This window comes from Littorina saxatilis, linkage group LG5 (assembly GCF_037325665.1).
Source record: "Littorina saxatilis isolate snail1 linkage group LG5, US_GU_Lsax_2.0, whole genome shotgun sequence".
Taxonomy (NCBI): Eukaryota; Metazoa; Mollusca; class Gastropoda; order Littorinimorpha; family Littorinidae; genus Littorina; species Littorina saxatilis.
The window spans coordinates 4,082,236-4,104,417 of NC_090249.1; the positions used below are offsets into that span (position 1 = coordinate 4,082,236).

General features: G+C 45.1%; 1 protein-coding gene across 12 annotated transcripts in view; it reads right to left on the bottom strand.

Annotated features, from left to right (window-relative positions):
* LOC138966114 (serine-rich adhesin for platelets-like) overlaps positions 1-22,182 on the bottom strand; it is a 106,922-nt gene that overhangs the window by 62,276 nt on the left and 22,464 nt on the right. The window contains exon 1 of one of the 12 annotated variants that reach the window (XM_070338201.1): positions 8,198-8,736. The exons of the other annotated variants lie outside the window; for them this stretch is intronic. The gene's annotated coding sequence lies outside the window, so the exon portion shown is untranslated. Of the gene's footprint in view, positions 1-8,197; positions 8,737-22,182 lie in introns of those variants that run through there. 12 annotated transcript variants of the gene reach the window in all.

Sequence of the window (22,182 nt, forward strand, 5' to 3'; positions counted from 1 at the left end):
CCCCAGAGGGCCCCGGGACCTCCTATACCTACTCCAGTGGAACCCCAGAGGGCCCCGGGACCTCCTATACCTACTCCAGTGGAACCCCAGAGGGCCCCGGGACCTCCTATACATACTCCAGTGGAACCCCAGAGGGCCCCGGGACCTCCTATACCTACTCCAGTGGAACCCCAGAGGGCCCCGGGACCTCCTATACCTACTCCAGTGGAACCCCAGAGGGCCCCGGGACCTCCTATACCTACTCCAGTGTAACCCCAGAGGGCCCCGGGACCTCCTATACATACTCCAGTGGAACCCCAGAGGGCCCCGGGACCTCCTATACCTACTCCAGTGGAACCCCAGAGGGCCCCGGGACCTCCTATACCTACTCCAGTGGAACCTCAGAGGGCCCCGGGACCTCCTATAATACCTACTCCAGTGAAACCCCAGAGGGGCCAGGGACCTCCTATACCTACTCCAGTGGAACCCCAGAGGGCCCCGGGACCTCCTATACCTACTCCAGTGGAACCCCAGAGGGCCCCGGGACCTCCTATACCTACTCCAGTGGAACCCCAGAGGGCCCCGGGACCTCCTATACCTACTCCAGTGGAACCCCAGAGGGCCCCGGGACCTCCTATACATACTCCAGTGGAACCCCAGAGGGCCCCGGGACCTCCTATACCTACTCCAGTGGAACCCCAGAGGGCCCCGGGACCTCCTATACCTACTCCAGTGGAACCTCAGAGGGCCCCGGGACCTCCTATAATACCTACTCCAGTGAAACCCCAGAGGGGCCAGGGACCTCCTATACCTACTCCAGTGGAACCCCAGAGGGGCCAGGGACCTCCTATACCTACTCCAGTGGAACCCCGGAGGGCCCCGGGACCTCCTATACCTACTCCAGTGGAACCCCAGAGGGCCCCGGGACCTCCTATACATACTCCAGTGGAACCCCAGAGGGCCCCGGGACCTCCTATACATACTCCAGTGGAACCCCAGAGGGCCCCGGGACCTCCTATACCTACTCCAGTGGAACCTCAGAGGGCCCCGGGACCTCCTATACCTACTCCAGTGGAACCCCAGAGGGCCCCGGGACCTCCTATACATACTCCAGTGGAACCCCAGAGGGGCCAGGGACCTCCTATACCTACTCCAGTGGAACCCCGGAGGGCCCCGGGACCTCCTATACCTACTCCAGTGGAACCCCAGAGGGCCCCGGGACCTCCTATACCTACTCCAGTGGAACCCCGGAGGGCCCCGGGACCTCCTATAATACCTACTCCAGTGGAAACCCAGAGGGCCCCGGGACCTCCTATAATACCTACTCCAGTGGAAACCCAGAGGGCCCCGGGACCTCCTATACCTACTCCAGTGGAACCCCAGAGGGCCCCGGGACCTCCTATACCTACTCCAGTGGAAACCCAGAGGGCCCCGGGACCTCCTATACCTACTCCAGTGGAAACCCAGAGGGCCCCGGGACCTCCTATAATACCTACTCCAGTGGAACCCCAGAGGGCCCCGGGACCTCCTATACCTACTCCAGTGGAACCCCAGAGGGCCCCGGGACCTCCTATAATACCTACTCCAGTGGAACCCCAGAGGGCCCCGGGACCTCCTATAATACCTACTCCAGTGGAACCCCAGAGGGCCCCGGGACCTCCTATACCTACTCCAGTGGAACCCCAGAGGGCCCCGGGACCTCCTATACCTACTCCAGTGTAACCCCAGAGGGCCCCGGGACCTCCTATACCTACTCCAGTGGAACCTCAGAGGGCCCCGGGACCTCCTATACCTACTCCAGTGGAACCCCAGAGGGCCCCGGGACCTCCTATACCTACTCCAGTGGAACCCCAGAGGGCCCCGGGACCTCCTATACCTACTCCAGTGGAACCCCAGAGGGCCCCGGGACCTCCTATACCTACTCCAGTGGAACCCCAGAGGGCCCCGGGACCTCCTATACATACTCCAGTGGAACCCCAGAGGGCCCCGGGACCTCCTATACCTACTCCAGTGGAACCCCAGGGGGCCCCGGGACCTCCTATACCTACTCCAGTGGAACCCCAGAGGGTCCGAAGACCAGGTGGTTCACATACCTGCTTTGGGAAGGCCCATTCCTCGCCAACACATGATCTGTTGAGGGCTCGTTTCAATGTAATGCCGACTTTCGGGAGTTGTCTCACAAAAAACCCATTATGGTCGTATACTCAGTAATTTTGTGTCGGTAAGGATTTGACCGCAGATCATTTTCTGAAAACAGTAACGACGGTACGCATGACAACGGATGTATGTACTACGTCCCGGGACACGCTCGTTTATGAGATTTAATGCGTCGCTGCACCTCCTTCATGAATTTCTGGAAGGTTTTTTCCCGGCTGCTAGTGCATAAAGGACTCGGGGGCTCGTGATCAGAGTCTACCTGTGGGCACCAGAGAAGAATACTCTGCAATAGGAATTCCTTACAGTAGGAAGACAGAGCAGTCAAGTACTTCGATATGCACACAAGACTACAGAATGATGTACTGATTCTATCGTAGGCGTCGGTAATTTGCTGCTAATGTTGCTTGTCGGAATCTCTTGGTGAGGTTATTAGGTATCATTAGCACGTAGTCATGTCACGCGAAAAGCTCCCATAGCGTCTTGGGCTGGAGTCGTGTGCATTCCTGCAGTCTTTCGTTCTGTAGAACCCTTTTCGGTCATTATCCTGTATTTCAGTAATTGAAGGAGAGGCAAGAAAATGTCCCCTGCGAGAGAAGCTGACAAGTGATAACGAAGTTACACCCCAAACCCTCTTACATTAGCAACATTGACAAATGTTCATTATTTAAAGGATCATTATTTAGATTGAATGTGTATGCCAAATTCTTTTGTTTTTTGTTGTTTTCTGTCTACAGTCTACAGAGAGACAGACAGACAGACAGACAGAAAAACGCGCGGACACGCACCAGTAACACATCTACTTCAACCCCTTGTCCAAGTACTTCTTAAAAATAGTCGGCACACAGACTAGACGTATACGAAGAAGATTGCAAATAGAAAATTGTTATCTTTCGTACTGGTGACGCCGGGACCGCATCAATTGCACTGAAGCGAACACACCTGTTGTCCCTTTCCACGTGGATGACTCATACGGTCTGCCTGTCATCAGTTCATTTATACTCCCATCGTCCTTTTAATATGTACATGTAACTGCTTTCAATGTCATCGCCTTAATAGTGTATGCTCTCTCTCTCTCTCTCTCTCTCTCTCTCTCTCTCTCTCTCTCTCTCTGTCTCTCTCTCTCTCTTCTCCTCTCTCTCTTCCTCTCTCTCTCTCTTCCTCTCTCTCTCTCTGTCTCTCTCCCTCTCTCTCTCTCTCTCCCTCTCTCTCTTCCTCTCTTCTGTCTTCTCTCTCTCTCTCTCTTTCTCTCTCTCTCTCTCTCTCTCTCTCTCTCTCTCTCTCTCTCTCTCTCTCTCTCTCTCTCTCTCTCTCTCTCTCTCTCTCTCTCTCTCTCTCTCATGCTCTCAACTGTATGTCTTGCAGGTGTGTGAAATAAAACGTATGTATCAGAGTACAAACATGGGATTCTGAAATCTCGCTTTTTACATTTAGTCAAGTTTTGACTAAATGTTTTAACAATAGACGGGGAATCAAGACGAGGGTCGTGGTGTATGTGTATGTGTAAGTGTATGTGTATGTGTGTGTGTGTATGTGTATGTATGTATGTATGTATGTATGTATGTATGTATGTATGTGTGTGTAAGTGTGTGTGTAGAGCGATTCAGATAAAACTACTGAAGCGATCTTATTTAAATTTAACATGAGAGTTCCTGGGAATGATATCCCCAGACTTTTTTTTTCTTTTTTTCGATTAACGTCTTTGATGACGTCACATCCGGCTATTTGTGAAAGTTGAGGCAGCACTGTCACGCTCTCATTTTTCAATCAAATTAATTGAAATTTTGGTCAAGCAACCTCCGACGAAGTCCGGACTATGGGATTGCATTTCAGCTCGGCAGCATAAAAATTAGTTAATTAGTTTGCTCATTAAAGTTGTCATTAAAATCGAATTTTCACTAACAGATTTAAAAATGATTGCATCGTATTCCTCAATTTCTCCTGAATTAAAAAATATATATATATGTTATGTTTACTCTAAAAATGTGCTCGGTTTTTTGGTGTGGTTCCAGGTTAGTCGAGACTATCTTAATATAGTCTCGGCGATGACTGGTTTTTGGTGTTAATCTGTTACTTTGATGTCGACAGCTTGACTAAATGCTTTTATATCGCTTCACGCGACTTGTTATTCGTCTACTCAAATTAGTAATAGGGGGAAAAGAACTGAGGTTTACATCTATTTTTTAGTGCTGATTTTGTTTTACAAAAACACAAAAACTCCTCAGTTGGGGCAAAGACATTAAGTATACAAAATCGTAAGTTCACACAATAATCTCATGTCTGGATATGTGTATTGTCGGTGCTCACACACTTTTGCATATAAACTAAACGCTGTAAGCGCCCATCCCAACCCAAATAATGCCACAAACTGGACTCCCCGCTGACAGAACGCACCTACACAACAAACATCGGCCTACCTCCAAGGTAAAATCTATGAATTTAATTAGACCTATGAATGCATTTACAAATCTGCATTGCAAAAATTGCTTCCGATGAACTGTTGTGATAACGAGACAGTTCGAATGCCACCTGCACAGAAATAGTGTGCTCCTTACGTCAGAACAAAACACACCACCACACCCACACACACATACAGAAAAAAACTAGACGGTACACCCTCTCTGGTCCTATATTGTACCCCCCACCCCACCCCAAGAAATAGACGCAAATCATATTACAAGCATACTATTGATTCCTACCAAACATTGAAACAGCCTTACGCCAGGTAATAAACCCGTCTTGTAATCCGATATGTCCCCCCCCCCCCCCCCCCTTTTAGGCTATTCTTCCCTCCCTCCGTTTAGTCTGTGATAAATCCCCCCTAAGAATCACAAACACAATCAGGGATATTTGGCTTCGTCCCCATCTTGTCGTCTCCAAACACCTACGCTTTTACAAACCCCCCTTCGCGCTTTTGTGTGAAGCCCAAACATCGCTGAGAATGTTATATTCTTCATTCTTTACCCTCGTGTTTGGCGAAGCGGGTCTGTTTCTATGCCTCGTACGAGGATCAGACAGTTACCATTTCCGACGGGTCTGGTTACAGATAAAAGACTTGTTGGAAGATGATACCTACTATAGCAAGAAGAACTGTTCTCATGACAGGCGACACAAAAGATGGTGATGGTGTCTTTTTTTTTACAGTCGTCACATATTCCACGCGCCAGTGGCTAAACTCAAAAATATTTTCATTTACGATCCGGCGTAATTCGGCCAAATCAAGACAGTGCTGAATTTTTCAAATGGGTGCAATGTTACAAATCGTGATTAAACAAGAAGAGCAAACGCTCGATCGAGTCACTTTCGCAGTTTTGAATATTATATGAGGCATCAGATGGACAGGAAGAAATTGCTATTCACAACACAATGAGTCACGTTCACATAAAATTTGAGCCCGGTCACTTTTATAGTTTCCGAGAAAAGCCCAACGTTAAGTTGTGTGTTGCCGAACAGAAAAGGCTAGTTATCTCCCTTGTTTTTCTGATAACGTTCGTAAAAGGCTACAGATGTAAATACTTTGATGTAAAGAATAATCCTACAAAGTTTCAATCACATCCGATGAACTTTGTCAAAGATATAAAATTTCTAATTTTTCCTTTGACGCTGACCTGTGACCTTGAAAAAGGTCAAAGGTCAACGAAACCATCGTTAAAGTGTAGAGGTCATTGGAGGTCACGACTAAACAAAATATGAGCCCGATCGCTTTGATAGTTTCCGAGAAAAGTCCAACGTTAAGGTGGTGTCTACGGCCGGCCGGCCGGACGGCCGGCCGGCCGGCCGGACGGCCGGCCGGCCGGACAGACTAACACTGACCGATTACATAGAGTCACATTTTCTCAAGTGACTCAAAAATGCAGTAGGTAACACGATGTCGATGACAGGACGGTGAAAGAATAAATCGTATCCCCAAGTTTTCAACTAGTCAAAACTAGACTTGGAAAGAAACGATTGTGTTTAAGGGCAATAGCTCAAACAAAGGACACCACCAAAAAGGGGGGGGGGGGAGAGAGAGAGAGAGAGAGAGAGAGAGAGAGAGAGAGAGAGAGAGAGAGAGAGAGAGAGAGAGAGAGAGAGAGAGAGAGAGAGAGAGAGAGAGAGAGAGAAAACGAGAGAGAAAACGGGAGAGAAGGAGGAGAGAGTGTGTGTGTGTGTGTGTGTGTGTGTGTGTGTGTGTGTGTGTGTGTGTGTGTGTGTGTGTGTGTGTGTGTGTGTGTGTTTGTGTGTGTGTGAAAGAAAGAAAGAAAGAAAACAAGAGGGAAAAAAAGAGAGAGAGAGAGAGAGAGAGAGAGAGAGAAAGAGAGAAATAGAGAGAGAGAGTGACGGACAGACAGACAGACAGATAGCACCTCTGGTCCGCCGCAAGTCAAGGACACCATTGTTTCGTGGTAGTAGAACATAAATCCCCGGAATGTTACGATTTCTGCACGAATGTAAGGTCAACTAAAGTAAACCATCTATAACAACCTGAAGACATGATGTTGAGCACGTCGTGTTCTGCTCTTGCCCCACAGATACAGTCTATATTACTGTGGTTCTTACCCACTTTTATGCGGCTTTTGTGACTTGACGAGATAACATTATACGCACTCAGCCGGGTATATGCCTGCCTTTATCGGTGTCATTCAGAACCATACCGGCAGACAGACCCGTTAAAAGTACCGTCCTTTTCGTGTCAACTGTCATCTACTGAACACATCACCACAGATCTGTCCACATTTACATGTGATAGAAGCACCCTTTGACCTGGACACGTGACCAACAATCAGCATCCTGACCGCTTCCTGTGCAGAGTGGCAATCTTTGGAATTATTTTCGTGAGTGACACCCATGTCAACCTGCAATATGAATTCAGAAAAAGAAAAAAAAATAGATACACTGCACAGACAGCAGCAAGGCTGTTGGTTGGTTGATTATATGTGTCCAAGTGAAGGCATGTTCAAGTTCTTATCCAAGGTGAAAGTTTGAGAATTTCTGTGGTGGTGTACATCATCATTTACGCGGGAAGGAAGGTACCTGTAATATAAGGTTCAGACGTCTGACAATGTGTTGCTCAACTATTATCGTACTTGACACCTATCAAAAATCCTACTCCACAGAGAAAGCATCCAGCAATGTTTTAATGCATGTGTACAAGTGGAGCATAATTCCATGTACACGCCTGGTAAGATCTTACACGGGTGGGAAGGCGCCTGTAATGTCCAGACTACACGGGTGGGAAGGCGCCTTTAATGTCCAGACGTCTAGAGTGGCTATCATGCCCGCGACATCTATAATCCCGGCGCCTTTGTTCCGGAATGGCGATGTCTTGTACCGCCCGCAGCACTAACTGTGAGCCTCGCCAAGCTTTCTCGTCGTCTGCTGTGTTTAACGCCCATGACATAATGTTGTGTTTTATGTGTCCATTAACATTTGGGACAAGGGCACATTGACATTGTGTGCATAGTCTTGAGGGGAAAAGTAATCAATTGAGAGCAGAGTAACGCATCGTTGCTAGCATGGAATAACATGCAAACCGTCCTGCCTAACACTAGTTACAGGGAAGACAATAGAAATCTCTAACGTGTTAAATATCAAACTTTTAATTCAGACTAAGCACCGCAGGGGAGCAAAGACACGAAGCGCAGTAATGTTCGTAGACCTACAGATGACAAAAATCCTTACTTCAGGAAAATTTCGATTAACAAACAAACAAAAACTAATGAAAAAAAGACATATATATATATATATCTGAAAATTACTAAGAAAACCTTACCGACCACTTCGGGACAAAGGGAAGTAAAAAATGGCAAGAGCAAAACCATCACAATGCCTCTTTTAGGTCTCCAGATAGAAGCCCCCACATATGTACACCCCCCCCCCCCCCCTCAAGCAAACCTCTTGAAAAAGCTAAACGTTGCTCTCGACATCAACAAATGATTACTGGCAAAACCGCAAACAGACCGGTGCAAACGCACATAACAAGAGAAGTCTTTGCAAACGAGGATTCTGGCATCAGCAAAGAGGTGTTGTTTTACATCCAGCCTTCGACTATAATATTATACAAGGAAGGAGATAGAAAACTTACAAACAAGACTGAGTAATCCCAGCACCCCAGCACAAACACGTCACGTCATAACACGCCAAATCACCACCACGTACAAAGCACTACTTCTAAATCCAAGCGGCATGCAGCATAAAATCCACTCAGCCGACACACACACACACATGTGCAGCTGCCACTCGTAAGAAGTCAATGTCCCAATATAGCTCTACACAATTCAAAGTCACAGCCGTAAATGTTTCAGCCAAAAAGGCAATGATCCGTTTCCGGCTGAGGTTGCTAAACAGTTGACATTGTTTCTCTGTAGCATAAAAGTGTGTCCACAACAATCTGGTGGCGGCTAAACGTTCAATCACTTTGTCAGCAGAGAGAGAGTTGGAACTGTTTGGTCCCGTTGGTTTACAGAGTCAACGGCAAACACACAGTCACACACGGCCTACTGCTAGACGATCAATAACTTCTTTCTGTAATGACTGGAGCACTCCCCTCTCTGTTCTGCCCGCCCTGTTGTCATGACCGCATTTTCACAGTTCACTGATTTTGTGGGAACGACTCTCTGTCTCTTTCACACAGACACACACGCGCACACACACACGCACGCTCTCTCTCTCTCTCTCTCTTTCTCTCTCGCTCCCTCTCCACGAATTGATTTGTTGTTAGTGATTGGGCGAGAAATGAATTACGCCTCTTCAGCTCCTCATGAATTACATTAATTGGTTTTTAGAACTGGAGTGAGAAATACGATTTCTGATGGGGACAACTCCCTTCGATATCTTGAAACTTCGTTATCCGTATCTTGGGCTCTTACAACCAAAGCTATGATTTTCATTAAAACATGTGTTCTCTTGACTTGACACTCACTATCGGTTCACGTCGACCTAATTGCAATAGACGAAAGCCGAAAATAACTCTGTCGTGTTTGTATGTGTTGTGAAAGAGTGAATACCCTTGATTTGTACTCGAACAAACATTGGTGGGGCCGATCACTAGCGAGGGGTGTGTCGGAAACACGTGGACAGGAGCCCGTGTGTCTTTACTTGTCAGAGGTAGAGCAAGGCTATGCACTCTTTCACAGCCCAAACAACCCCAAAGGAGTTATTTTCGAAAATGGTCTACTTCGGATCAGGAACAACATGTCTGCTGCCTCTTTCGATTTCTTCGAACTCACTGCGCTGACCTTTGTTCTTACTGCAAGAGCTCTGTGATCAATAATGTGCATGTAAAGGTGGTTTTCTCTCGCGTACAACCGACGCAACGACAGAAATAGGTCGACAACGATTACTGTAATTTTCTTTCAAAGTCTCTCATGTTGTGCTTTTGTTTCAAGGTCCCAAGAGCCTAAAGCTTCTGTACACAGTTCACTGAATAAACAATTTCGTCACCATACACAACATCTACGACAACGTCCACCGCCACCACCACCACCACCCATCCCCAAAGAAAGCACTCAATGCCAAAAGGACGCCAATAAACGCACGACATGACACCTGTCAAACCGCTCCAGGCTTGAGTCGAAAAGACGGTACAAGTGTCAGTGATGCTCGGTTCGCGAAGTGTCCTGGCCAGGCCAACTGCCCGCATTCCCCTACCTTCACCCCCCTAGGCAGACACCTGTCGGACAGGTGAGACAAGATTGCGACCTGTTAGCAAGCGACTCGACACACAGGTAATCCCGTAGTGGAAACGTTGTACTGCCTGTAAAAGCGGTTCGTCAACATGCTATGCCGTTTGCCACAACAAACCGCGCAAAGCTAGCTAGCCAAGAACTGAAAAACTAAAGCAAGAAGGGAAAAAGGCCCCCCCCCCGCCCCCAACAAAAAACAAAACAAAAATAATTTGTTTTTTATATTTTCAAATTTACGCAAAATATGCCCCGAAAGCGCGAGGCTTGACTATCTCTGTCAGAGCTAAGCCATTTTAACCCTTCGGTTCAACAGGATCATTTTTGGGTACCTCGCGACCAACCCAAGGCAAAAAGCGATAAGCTTACTGTTCTCAAACCTAAGTCACGGCATTTACGCGTGCAAAGTCTTTCTCGCGTACACGATTCGGTTCACCATGTCAGATCTGACCGGACTTATACGTGAGATTAAGGTCATCCCTCCCTCCACTCGGACATAACACAATCCACAGCCCGGATCCATTCTGTGCGGAGTTGGATTTTTTGGGTAATAAATCAATTAATACAAAGCCACTCATATTAATCTGCGAAAGTAATTAATTTAAAACAAGTCTGCTGCGCAGAGTGAAATCATCAGGATGTTGATTGTTGGCACGTGTCCAAGTGGAGGGATGGTCTAAAGCCCGTGTAAATGCCTCGGCACATCGGAGATGACGAAAAGAACTGTTTTCACGGGAAGAACGGTGCCTTTAAATGTCATCACGCAAGCACTTCATTATCTCCAAGCCGTGTGCGACAGAAGAAACCCCATACCGTCTAATCTGCCTGTACGTGTGCAAGAAATCATGCCTTGTTGACATAACAAACCGCTTGTCCATGTGTTGTCTGCAAGCGATAGGACCCAAACTAACAAAACGCCCGCTTTCATGTGATAAAGAGAAGAACTATAAGGCTCGGGTTACAAGGCGGACTGCGCCAGTCGAGTCACACAAGCACACCAGTCAACAACAACAACAACAACAACAACAACAACAACAACAACAACAACAACAACAACAAAGGCAAATCAAGGCGCTGGTTCTGCTACTTCAACAAGACAAATGATTGAAGCATCAACTCTACTGTCTTCTGGATTAAATGTGATCCATCAAGCGCTTCATTATCTCCAAGAAGTAGGCGACAGCAGAAAGCCAAACCGCATCATCTGTCTTCACACGTGCAACAGATTATGCCTTGTTCAATTGTTGACATAACAAACTGCTTGTCTACCACAGATAAGACAAAGTTAACACAAACAAAAGTTTAAATATTCAAAATATTTACGTTTTTTGACTCGCTATCTTGAGATGGAAGAGACAAGGCTTTACTAAACTAAGTTTGTTTCTGTTCATTATCTCAATGTTATTTGCTTGTCCGTCCGTTTCAAACTCGAAGACCACAAGGTCGATGTACCCGAGTATGCTTCGTTCTCTTTATGAATAAACGTTTTGAGAAACCAAACTTTCTTGTTTGTTTTTCCTTGTGCAAATACCTGAATGGGTTGTTTTAAAGAAGTGCTGGCTACCACAAACAAGTCGGCACTTACACACCAAATCAGACACGTCTATTTAAAACATTTCACCACACACTGTAACATCGCACGGTCAGTACGTTCAAAGACATGCCAAGCCAGGTACAAACACGACACCTGGTGTCCAAGATGTAAACATCACGTACACAAAACACTGTTTAGTTTGCATGGAAGTCAGATGGCCACACAAAAGAAGACCGCAAAACCGGTGTAACACGAGAAAATTACTCCTGCAAGAGAAAATAACTTCCAACGACAGGTGTGTTCCGAGTCAACATTTCGGTCAAAAATGTTTCTCCCTTGACGAATAAATAACGAATAAATTATTCTATTCTAACACGAGCAATTTTACTGCCCACGCCAGGTGTACGCAACTTTTACTCCCCTGTCCCCTGTTAGTTTTGGTGGGGGAAGGGGTGGAGGGAGGGTAGCGCAACATTTGTTTGCGCGAAATCACATATTGGCATTAAAGCCATTATCCCTTCGCCCGCATCCCCTTTTCGCGTACGAGATTTTTTACTGGAAATTAAAATTTGGGGAGTCAAAATTTCGTGGAGGGAGTAATTTTTTCGTACCTTGGGGAGTTCTTTTCTCGTACGAAAGGTGTACTCGGAGTACGAATTTCGTACGACATTTTTAATCCGGAGTAAAGTTTTCGTGGAGTGAAAATGTCGTGTTACACCGGCAAGGACACTCGGAAAGCTCTCAACCAAGTGATATTGATACAAGACACTCACAGAAGACAGAAGATCAAGACTTCAGGCACCTCAACCAAACGCGTCATGCACATATCAACGCATGTGCTTGGTAGAAACTTTCCACTTGAAAGATTTAAAGTTACAGTTGAACACCCCTTTTAAGACACCCCCCCCCCCTTCCAATTAAAGACTTCCTCCTTTCCAAGACCCTGGTTTTTTTTTCAGAACTTGTGTTGATAACCAGTGTAAATGTACCGGACTACCCCCGTTTTGAGGTCTTATAAGGGAGGTTCCACTGTACAGCCCTTCAAGTGTCAGTGATCCAGTGCACCATTACAAATCTGACCCTGTATCTACGTGGAATCACACCATCCTTCAACTTGGCTACTACCAGCAGTGTACAGTCTGGCGCTACTACCAGCAGTCTGCAGTCTGGCGCTACTACCAGCAGTCTGCAGTCTGGCGCTGCTACCAGCAGTCTGCAGTCTGGCGCTGCTACCAGCAGTCTGCAGTCTGGCGCTGCTACCAGCAGTCTGCAGTCTGGCGCTGCTACCAGCAGTCTGCAGTCTGGCGCTGCTACCAGCAGTCTGCAGTCTGGCGCTGCTACCAGCAGTCTGCAGTCTGGCGCTGCTACCAGCAGTCTGCAGTCTGGCGCTGCTACCAGCAGTCTGCAGTCTGGCGTTACTGCCAGTAGTCTGGCGCTACTACCAACAGTCTGCAGTCTGGCGCTACTACCAACAGTCTGCAGTCTGGTGTTACTACCAGCAGTCTGCAGTCTGGCGCTACTACCAACAGTCTGCAGTCTGGCGTTACTACCAACAGTCTGCAGTCTGGCGTTACTACCAACAGTCTGCAATCTGGCGTTACTACCAACAGTCTGCAGTCTGGCGCTACTACCAACAGTCTGCAGTCTGGCGCTACTACCAACAGTCTGCAGTCTGGCGCTACTACCAACAGTCTGCAGTCTGGCGCTACTACCAACAGTCTGCAGTCTGGCGCTACTACCAACAGTCTGCAGTCTGGCGTTACTACCAGCAGTCTGCAGTCTGGCTATTTTCTGTGCAGAGTGGCCATTTTTTGGATGAATTAATTTCGTAGCTGACACCAGCATCAAAATGCCAAATTAATTCAGCAAAAAAATCGTTAATAATACAAAACGATTACCATAATTGATATAATGAGCTTCACCTGGCAACAAATAGGAAGAATAGGCACTTCACTAAAGGCAACACATAAGCACTGATCCTTGTAATTAATAAGCAGCTGAAAACCTATGTGTACAATATTTCACAGTATCGATAGTACAGCATACGTTGCTCGCAGCGCCTGTGATGAGGACCCTTCACAGTCAGCTGTTTCCACTGTGCATCTGCTGCCCTTTGCTGGTCTGCCTTTTACAGTGGATCGTTCACAGAAAGTGGGATCATTATTTACCACTCATACTTTGGATGTATCGGGTGATATTAGCTCTTTTTTTCCCCAGGCATAATTACTGCAAAGAATGATAAACAGAACGCAGAACTGCGTCGCCCATGTTCGTGCAGACACCACAAAAGGATATATATCCAAATATTACTCCAGCGTTCATTGGATCACTGACTGAGGATCGCGGAAGAAGAAGCAGAAAAAGAAGTTCGCAAACAGTTTTAAGGGGTTCCGCAATTAAGAAGCCCTTGGAAACCCACAGCGTTGGACTGAGCCTTAAACTTTAGTCAGGTGTGCGTGTTAAGAATAAAGATCCGTTAAGCAAATCCCCAAAAAACTCCCCCAGTTACCTTGACTGTGGACAATTACTTTAGCAGTAATTATGCCGGGTTGAGTTTCGTCCTGTTTTGTATGTTGTTGTTCTTCTTCTTCGTATACTTCATTGATTTGTAGGATCAATGTCAAGTATGTCTCAGCAGTAACGATAATCTGAAATTCACCCTACCCCAGCTGTGCGCTGAACTCAGCAGGAGTGAGACAGGCATATCGGTACACTTCTATTGACATCTCGCAATACTCTTGTCTTCGTGGATGACACACGTCACCTATCTCCCCTTGGTCCTCGCAACAGCAGGCCACTTTCATCAAACGTGTACGAGCCATAAACAGATTAAGAGACGTATGTCTCTGTGTATGCTTGAATTGACAGCTTGTGGCAGAATGGCATATATCTGCTGAAACGCATTTAATTCTTATTTCTTGCCCGTGCGTGTCACTCAATAAGATTCCTGTTGTTTGTTGTGTTCTTTATTTGTTTTTCTGGTGAAATACAATGCATGATAATACCTCTGTTTATTTACGAATTCTTGTCTCAATAGTCCCCCCTTGAAAAAGCACAGTTGCTTTTTTTTACACCCCCGGTATAGGGGTGTGTATAGGATTCGGTCGATGTGTTTGTTTGTTTGTTTGTGTGTTTGTGTTCGCATATAGATCTCAAGAATGAACGGACCGATCGTCACCAAACTTGGTGAACAGGTTCTATACATTCCTGAGACGGTCCTTACAAAAATTGGGACCAGTCAAACACACGGTTAGGGAGTTATTGGTGGATTAAAATTATACAAGGACTTATAGAGGGACATATTAATGGTCAAAGGGAAATAACCATTCTCACTGCCACCAACTGAGAAGGTTATTTCCCTTTGACGGGGGTGTTTTTACTACCTCGGAGGAATTTCTTGTTTTACTTGTAACAAACCAAACCATACCACGATATTATAACCCAACAGACACACGCGATCACAACACAAGACCTAAATAGCCATGAATAACGAGAGTAATGCCGAACGACACCAGTTCACGTTTATCTTCCATCTTTTGTTGACGTCCTTTCTTCGTCACCGAAGAAAGGCTGGCGAACAATCTCGTGTACTGATCAATGTTCAATGTTGTGTAATGATCAATGTTCAATGTGTAAGGCTTATTATTTTAGACGCATCTGGGTAGTTGTAGTCAACAAGAGCCCAGACCGCTGTACTGGAAGAGAGCACCCACTAGAATGCAAGGCACTGTAGATGGCAAAGCATCGAATCTCATTCTCTTGTACAACCAAGTACAAGTACGGTCACTGTTGGTTAAATTAACATCTGGCTGTGGTAAAACCAACAACAACAAACATGAAATAAAAGATGATTATAAACAGAAGAAGAAACAAGTCGCGTAAGGCGAAATTACTACATTTAGTCAAGCTGTGGAACTCACAGAATGAAACTGAACGCACTGCATTTTTTCACAATGACCGTAGTCCGCCGCTCGTGCAAAACGCAGTGAAACTGACGAGACTGTTTAGCGCGGAAGTGGTTTCGCTGTGCTGCATAGCACGCTTTTCTGTACCTCTCTTCGTTTTAACTTTCTGAGCGTGTTTTTAATCCAAACATATCATATCTATATGTTTTTGGAATCAGGAACCGACAAGGAATAAGATGAAATTGTTTTTAAATCGATTTCGGAAATTTGATTTTGATCATAATTTTTATATTTTTAATTTTCAGAGCTTGTTTTTAATCCAAATATAACATATTTATATGTTTTTGGAATCAGAAAATAATGAAGAATAAGATGAACGTAAATTTGGATCGTTTTATAAAAAAAAATGTTAATTACAATTTTCAGATTTTTAATGACCAAAATCATCAATTAATTTTTAAGCCACCAAGCTGAAATGCAATACCGAAGTCCGGCCTTTGTCGAAGATTGCTTGGCCAAAATTTCAATCAATTTGATTAAAAAATGAAGGTGTGACAGTGCCGCCTCAATTTTACAAAAAGCCGGATATGACGTCATCAAAGCATTTATCGAAAAAAATGAGAAAAAATCCGGGGATATCATACCCAGGAACTCTCATGTCAAATTTCATAAAGATCGGTCCAGTAGTTTACTCTGAATCGCTCTACACACACACACGCACACAGACACACATACACCACGACCCTCGTCTCGATTCCCCCCCTCTGTGTTAAAAACACCAATGGTCTCCCCCCCCCCCCACCCTATAACTTAAAACACTATTTCAAGAGAACCCCAAAAATTGTGCAAATGACATATTCATACACATTTTTGGTTTTTCATAAAGAGCAGAGAAATGTACATAGTAGTTACCTGATTTTCCCTAACTCGCATTTCAATAAGCACAGACACAGACACAAACACACACATGCTCACGCACACGCCGATTTTTATCCACACCGCACCCTGAACACAAGCTGTGCAAATATCACCTACTTAAAAACCTTGGAGGCAGTTTCACAAAACAACTACATAACATCTCCTTCGCAGAACACAACGATAATCCTCCACGAACACATATCGCTGACGAATTCACCTTCCTTGGTCTTCCACCTTCCTTGGTCTTCCACCAGAATGGTAAACAACCACACCACACTGACTGCAAATCCAATACACTCCGTTCCTGTTTTGCAGACTTAATAAGAGCTCGGTCCTACAAGGCAGCGAGCCCACCCAGCACATTTCAGAAGCTTGGGGCGACAAAGTAGGTTAATCCGCTAATGCCCGCCACTAAGCCGTATCTATATCTGCAAGGCCGGCCGGCGGTTATTAGGACAATGACGTCACACTGTACTGCTGATTTAGTGATTCATACATACAAGCACAGTCACACACTTGGACAACACACACACACACAACACACACAACACACAAACACACCAAGCTCGCACCAGGACATTGACACCCCGAATCACACACACACGCACGCACGCACGCACGTACGCACGCACGCACGTACACACACACACTTTATCACGACGATTAGAAAGAGTCAGCCACCTTTGATAAACAGCAATTGCTTTGAGCATTATCAGCCTCCTTACCCTTTGATTTGCCTCAACTTACAAGATAAACCAGCGATATTCTCCCTGCAGAGACAGCCGGGCTAATTAAGAGAAGTGCTTGTTTATGTTTTTCTTTCTCGGGTGTCGCCAAGATTGGCTCTGTATGCATGCCCATGCGATGGTCGCATGCTAGAAAATAGATCAAGAGAGAGAAAGAGAGAGAGAGAGAGAGAGAGAGAGAGAGAGCATCGTACTCAGTCTTCTTTAAAGCTTACATTTAATTCCTTGTAATACTGTTACCTATGTAACGAGTGTGCGACTATTAGTTACCTATGTAACGATTGTGCGACTATTTGTAGAATACATGGATTTGCACTCTAACCCTGGACTCAATAACGTATTTGTTACTAAGGTTTGGTTGATTTTAAGATATACTTTTCCAATTGTCATTTGAGCGTGCAGCGACAAGGCCGGTTTTGGAAAAAATAAAAGCGCCTTTCAAGTTCGGCTACCGTTTAAAACTGATTTAACTTCATCATAATAAAATGCATCCCCACGGCAACGATTTCAAGCCAAAAAACGCCTGTGAACCCTCCGGCACGGCCAATGAACGCACTCAAATTAAGAAAAAAATCAAAAAGATCTCACCTTTGATTAATCGAACAATGTTGGCTGTTATAGTAATTCCCGAAAACCGCCGAGCGGGTCACGATTGTAAAATAAACTACAACCGAACGCAAAGCGTACATGTAACAGCTTTCTTTTTTTCTTCTGAGTTGTTTGTCCCGCAGACAATGCCATCCACACAAGCGAATACAAGGCCTTCGTTGTTCGATTCACAAACACAACCCACTGCTCCCTTGCTGACTTCACAGCCAAGCCAGGACTGAGTCTTTTAGTGGATAGGACTCGTGTTGAGAGGTGTCCGCAGCACGGTACTGAATCCACACATCACAGCCGCCAAGACAACAAGGGAGTCAAGACGCGAACTGACACGATGAAGAGAGCGACCGATGCGCTGAGCAGCCACAGCTGTCAGCCTACAGACCTTTGCTTTTTTTTGGACGTCAGTGGATCGAACCTTCTAAGACATGATCGTGAGGAGTTGGATGCCGTTACTTCCCAAACACCCCCTCCCCATTCTCACTGTGATCACCACCATATCCGCAACCCTCGTGTCTCAGAGACTCTGGTTGCTTCGTATAATTCTCCTCCCTCATCCAAGAAATCAACTCAAAATTTCTAATAGCTACATTTTCCAGATTCAGTGAAAAGAGTTGAAACAGAATGAACACCCACATACATGACTGATGCGTGCCCAAAGCAAATTACATGCGGCAAATGGAGACCTTTACCTTGAGTTATATCCGAACAGATTGGATTGTACTAAGATAATGTTGTGCGAATTAAATGTCAAAAACCCTTTGCATGCTAAGCACCCATTCCCAAATCGGTAATCTTGAACTTTAGCGTGTTAAATTCATAGCTCAGAATTCTTTCTTTCTTTCTTTCTTTATTTATTTGGTGTTTAACGTCGTTTTCAACCACGAAGGTTATATCGCGACGGGGAAAGGGGGGAGATGGGATAGAGCCACTTGTTAATTGTTTCTTGTTCACAAAAGCACTAATCAAAAAATTGCTCCAGGGGCTTGCAACGTAGTACAAAGCTCAGAATTCAGAGGCATTTAAGTCTCCAAATTTGTAGAACCAGCACTTGTAATCATAACAAGTCATTTTAGATCCTTTTGAAGTTACGGAATGAACTCCGATGAACTGTACGAATGCATTTCGTTTACATGGGTCAAAGAAGGAATTATCCGTGTGAGCGAACAAGGGAGACAACTCTTTCGTGTAAATGATGTCCCATGGTTGACAACGTACGCCATTTTCGGTGCATTTTCGTCGATTGAACAACCAAATTAATTAATTATGCTTAAGTTTGAAGCTCAATCCGTCAATTAATTTCACGACAAATGTTCTTTGGCTTGCTTACATGGACTTGTATCAAAAATAAGTAAAGAATGTCACTGGATTCTGAGCTATGAATTTAACACGCTAAAGTTCAAGATTACCCCCAAATCTTTGAGTGTGAACACGTTCGTCCTCATACTTCCACACTCAGCACACACACACACACACACACAAACCTTAAAAAAAAAGGGGGGGGGGCTTTGCATCAAGGACAGATAAGTACAGGTGAAGACAAATCAGACCTCAGGTGCTACGGGCAATGACAGGGCCTAACGACTTGTCGACAGCACGAGAAGTGCACACGTCCTAACCCGGAACAACACCGGAACTCCACTATGGCACCGCTACATTCTGTCAGTGATGATGATCTTACTTGGAAGGTTGACTGGGGCAGACAGGTGTGCTACAAAGCCATACTTCTTGCTCAGCTCGGCAGCATCTTTATTCCTTATCGCACAGCTGAAGATAAACCGTAAGGTAGACAAAAGAATATATACATGTGCTTAAAAATACCATGAAAGTGGTGACCCACGTGAGATTAAAAAAACCACACAAAAAACCACAACAAGCACTGCAGCAAAATGAACCCACTCATTTCCATTGTACACACTCCTTTCTTCAATCCGCAAACATTCTCCTCAGCCGTACGCGACTGTCCAAAATAGCAACTCCTCCAAAACGGTATTACTTCAACCTGGCCAATACGTATTTTCCCCAATTTGGCCATTTTCCGCGGTATAAACACAATAGTAAATACTATCCAAATTCCTCAAACACGGTTATTCAAATCAACCTGATCAACACACGGCGAGCCATCATTACTCTAACGCCCTCACAAGCGGATCAGTTCAACCTGACCAACACCGCACTGTCCAAAACCGCAACTCCTCCAAAGCTGTTATTAACGTCCACCTGGTCAACGCAATATTTCAAGGCGCACACAAAATACTGCCCAAAACCGCAACGCTTCCAGTTGAAAACCGTCATTCAATTCAAACGGCGAGCCATCATTACCCCAACGCCCCCACAAGCGGATCGTGTGTCCGGGCTCGTTCAACACAACAAAAGCTTGGCAGTGTTGTGACCGGCGGCTAAATCCCATTGTCAGGGCTTATACCAACAATAACGAGACCCCCGGTCGTGCGCCGGAAACGGTCAGTCAGTCAGGGGTGAGATTTGACTGGACGGTGGTCACTCCTGCATACCTGTCCGATGCGGGTTTCAAAGCCTGGTCGTAAACTGTGGGTCTGCGGGTGGCTAGTTGACGAGTTCGTTATTCTGGCTTTATACAAGACAGAAAACTGACGCTGGAGAACACACGGTGTGTTATGTGCCGTTAAATGCAATCACATCAATTTGAAATTCGAAGAAACGGAAAACAGGACCAACATATAAATAAATAAAAAAAACAAGAACACGGTACACAATGCAGCATCAGAGAAAAGGGGTCACTTTCGGATTTAGCATAACATAAACAACGTCTTCCTTTTTTCTCCAAAGCTCAGGATCAAGGTTCTTCATAATTTCTTCACTCATTCTCTAACCAGTACATTCACTTCTCTAACCCAAACCATTGGTCAATTGTGTACATTCCTGAGAGTAGACTAATACTTTCACACCAATGTATTCCTCAATTTAAACTCTTCCTCCATTCTGACAAGGTGATCATACAGCCCTATATCTAGCTCCCAACACGAGCATTTGAAACAACTTCCTGATTAAGTTCACTGTTTTTGCACTCTGGAAACCTTTTTTTACTTTTTTTGTAACCACATCTTAGCAGTCATCCATCTATCAATTGAATGACAACGACATCTACAGCAAGTTCTTTTTAGCCTTTGGCGGCATTCCTACGCGTAACCACGCACACAGACATACAAACTCTCTCTCTCTCCCTCTCTCTCCCCCCTCCCCCTCCCTCTCTCTCTCTTTCTCTCGATCTGTGTCTGTCTGTCTCTCTTTCTCACACACGCACACACACACACACACACACACACACACACACACACACACACACACACACACACACAGAGGAAGTAATAAAAATGTAACTTCAAGGGATGAACTGTTGACACCGCTCATACAAGCAACCAATCTTAACTTTATCAGAACCTACTATACGGACTCCTAAATACCGCAACAATCAACACGATTAACTTCAAAATGCTACATGACTAATTCAACTTATTCATTCAAATGTCACATAATATCCCACAAAAACAATTTCCAATGAGATGTATTTTCAGAAACTGGTTAATTACTTCTTCCCCCATTTATAGTCTCGCCCACTGGTGTGTAACGGAAGAAGAACAATAGCAGTAGGCTTATCAGGCGTGTCAGACAAAGGTCTGACACCGGAGAAGGAAAGTGTCACTGATACAAGCCTACATGGCCGCTTATTTCAAGTGTCGCAGATATGTTGGGCTTTGGGTGTCACACCAGGAGAGTTAGAAATATATATATCACAAACTCTCTCTCTCTCTCTCTCTCTCTCTCTCTCTCTCTCTCTCTCTCTCTCTCTCTCTCTCTCTCTCTCTCTCTCTCTCTCTCTCTCTCTCTCTCTCTCTCTCTCTCTCTCTCTCTCTCTCTCTCTCTCTCTCTCTCTCTCTCTCTCTCTCTCTCTCTCTCTCTCTCTCTCTCTCTCTCTCTCTCTCTCTCTCTCTCTCTCTCTCTCTCTCTCTCTCTCTCTCTCTCTCTCTCTCTCTCTCTCTCTCTCTCTCTCTCTCTCTCTCTCTCTCTCTCTCTCTCTCTCTCTCTCTCTCTCTCTCTCTCTCTCTCTCTCTCTCTCTCTCTCTCTCTCTCTCTCTCTCTCTCTCTCTCTCATGTTAGATCATTTGATTTTGTTTTAGGTATACTTTTCTGCAAAATGTGAAATGATGCCACGAATTTCCTTTGCTCAATTGATTTTGGGCACCCAGTGATTATAGAAACATTAAAACGTGTGTCCTTCCCTGTGACACAAAATCGCGTTCGCGCGCGCACACACATGCACACACACACACACACGCATACACACACACACACACACACACACACACACACACACACGTTGATTCGCCATACATTAACCAGAATACAAAAATATCGTGTCTACTGTATGCAGATGATCTAGTACTTCTTTCAAAATCAAAAATAGGATTACAAAATAAGTTAGATTATCTAAATAACTATTGCCTACAGTGGGGTTTGAAAATTAACATAGAAAAAACAAAAATTATAGTATTTTGTCATATAAATCCAAAAATGCACACAATATTTAAATGTGGAACTGATGTAATCAAAGTAACAGATCAATATAAATATTTAGGGGTCATATTCAACAAGAATGGAAATTTTGATACAGCTCAAGATCATTTAAGTAAACAAGGAAATAA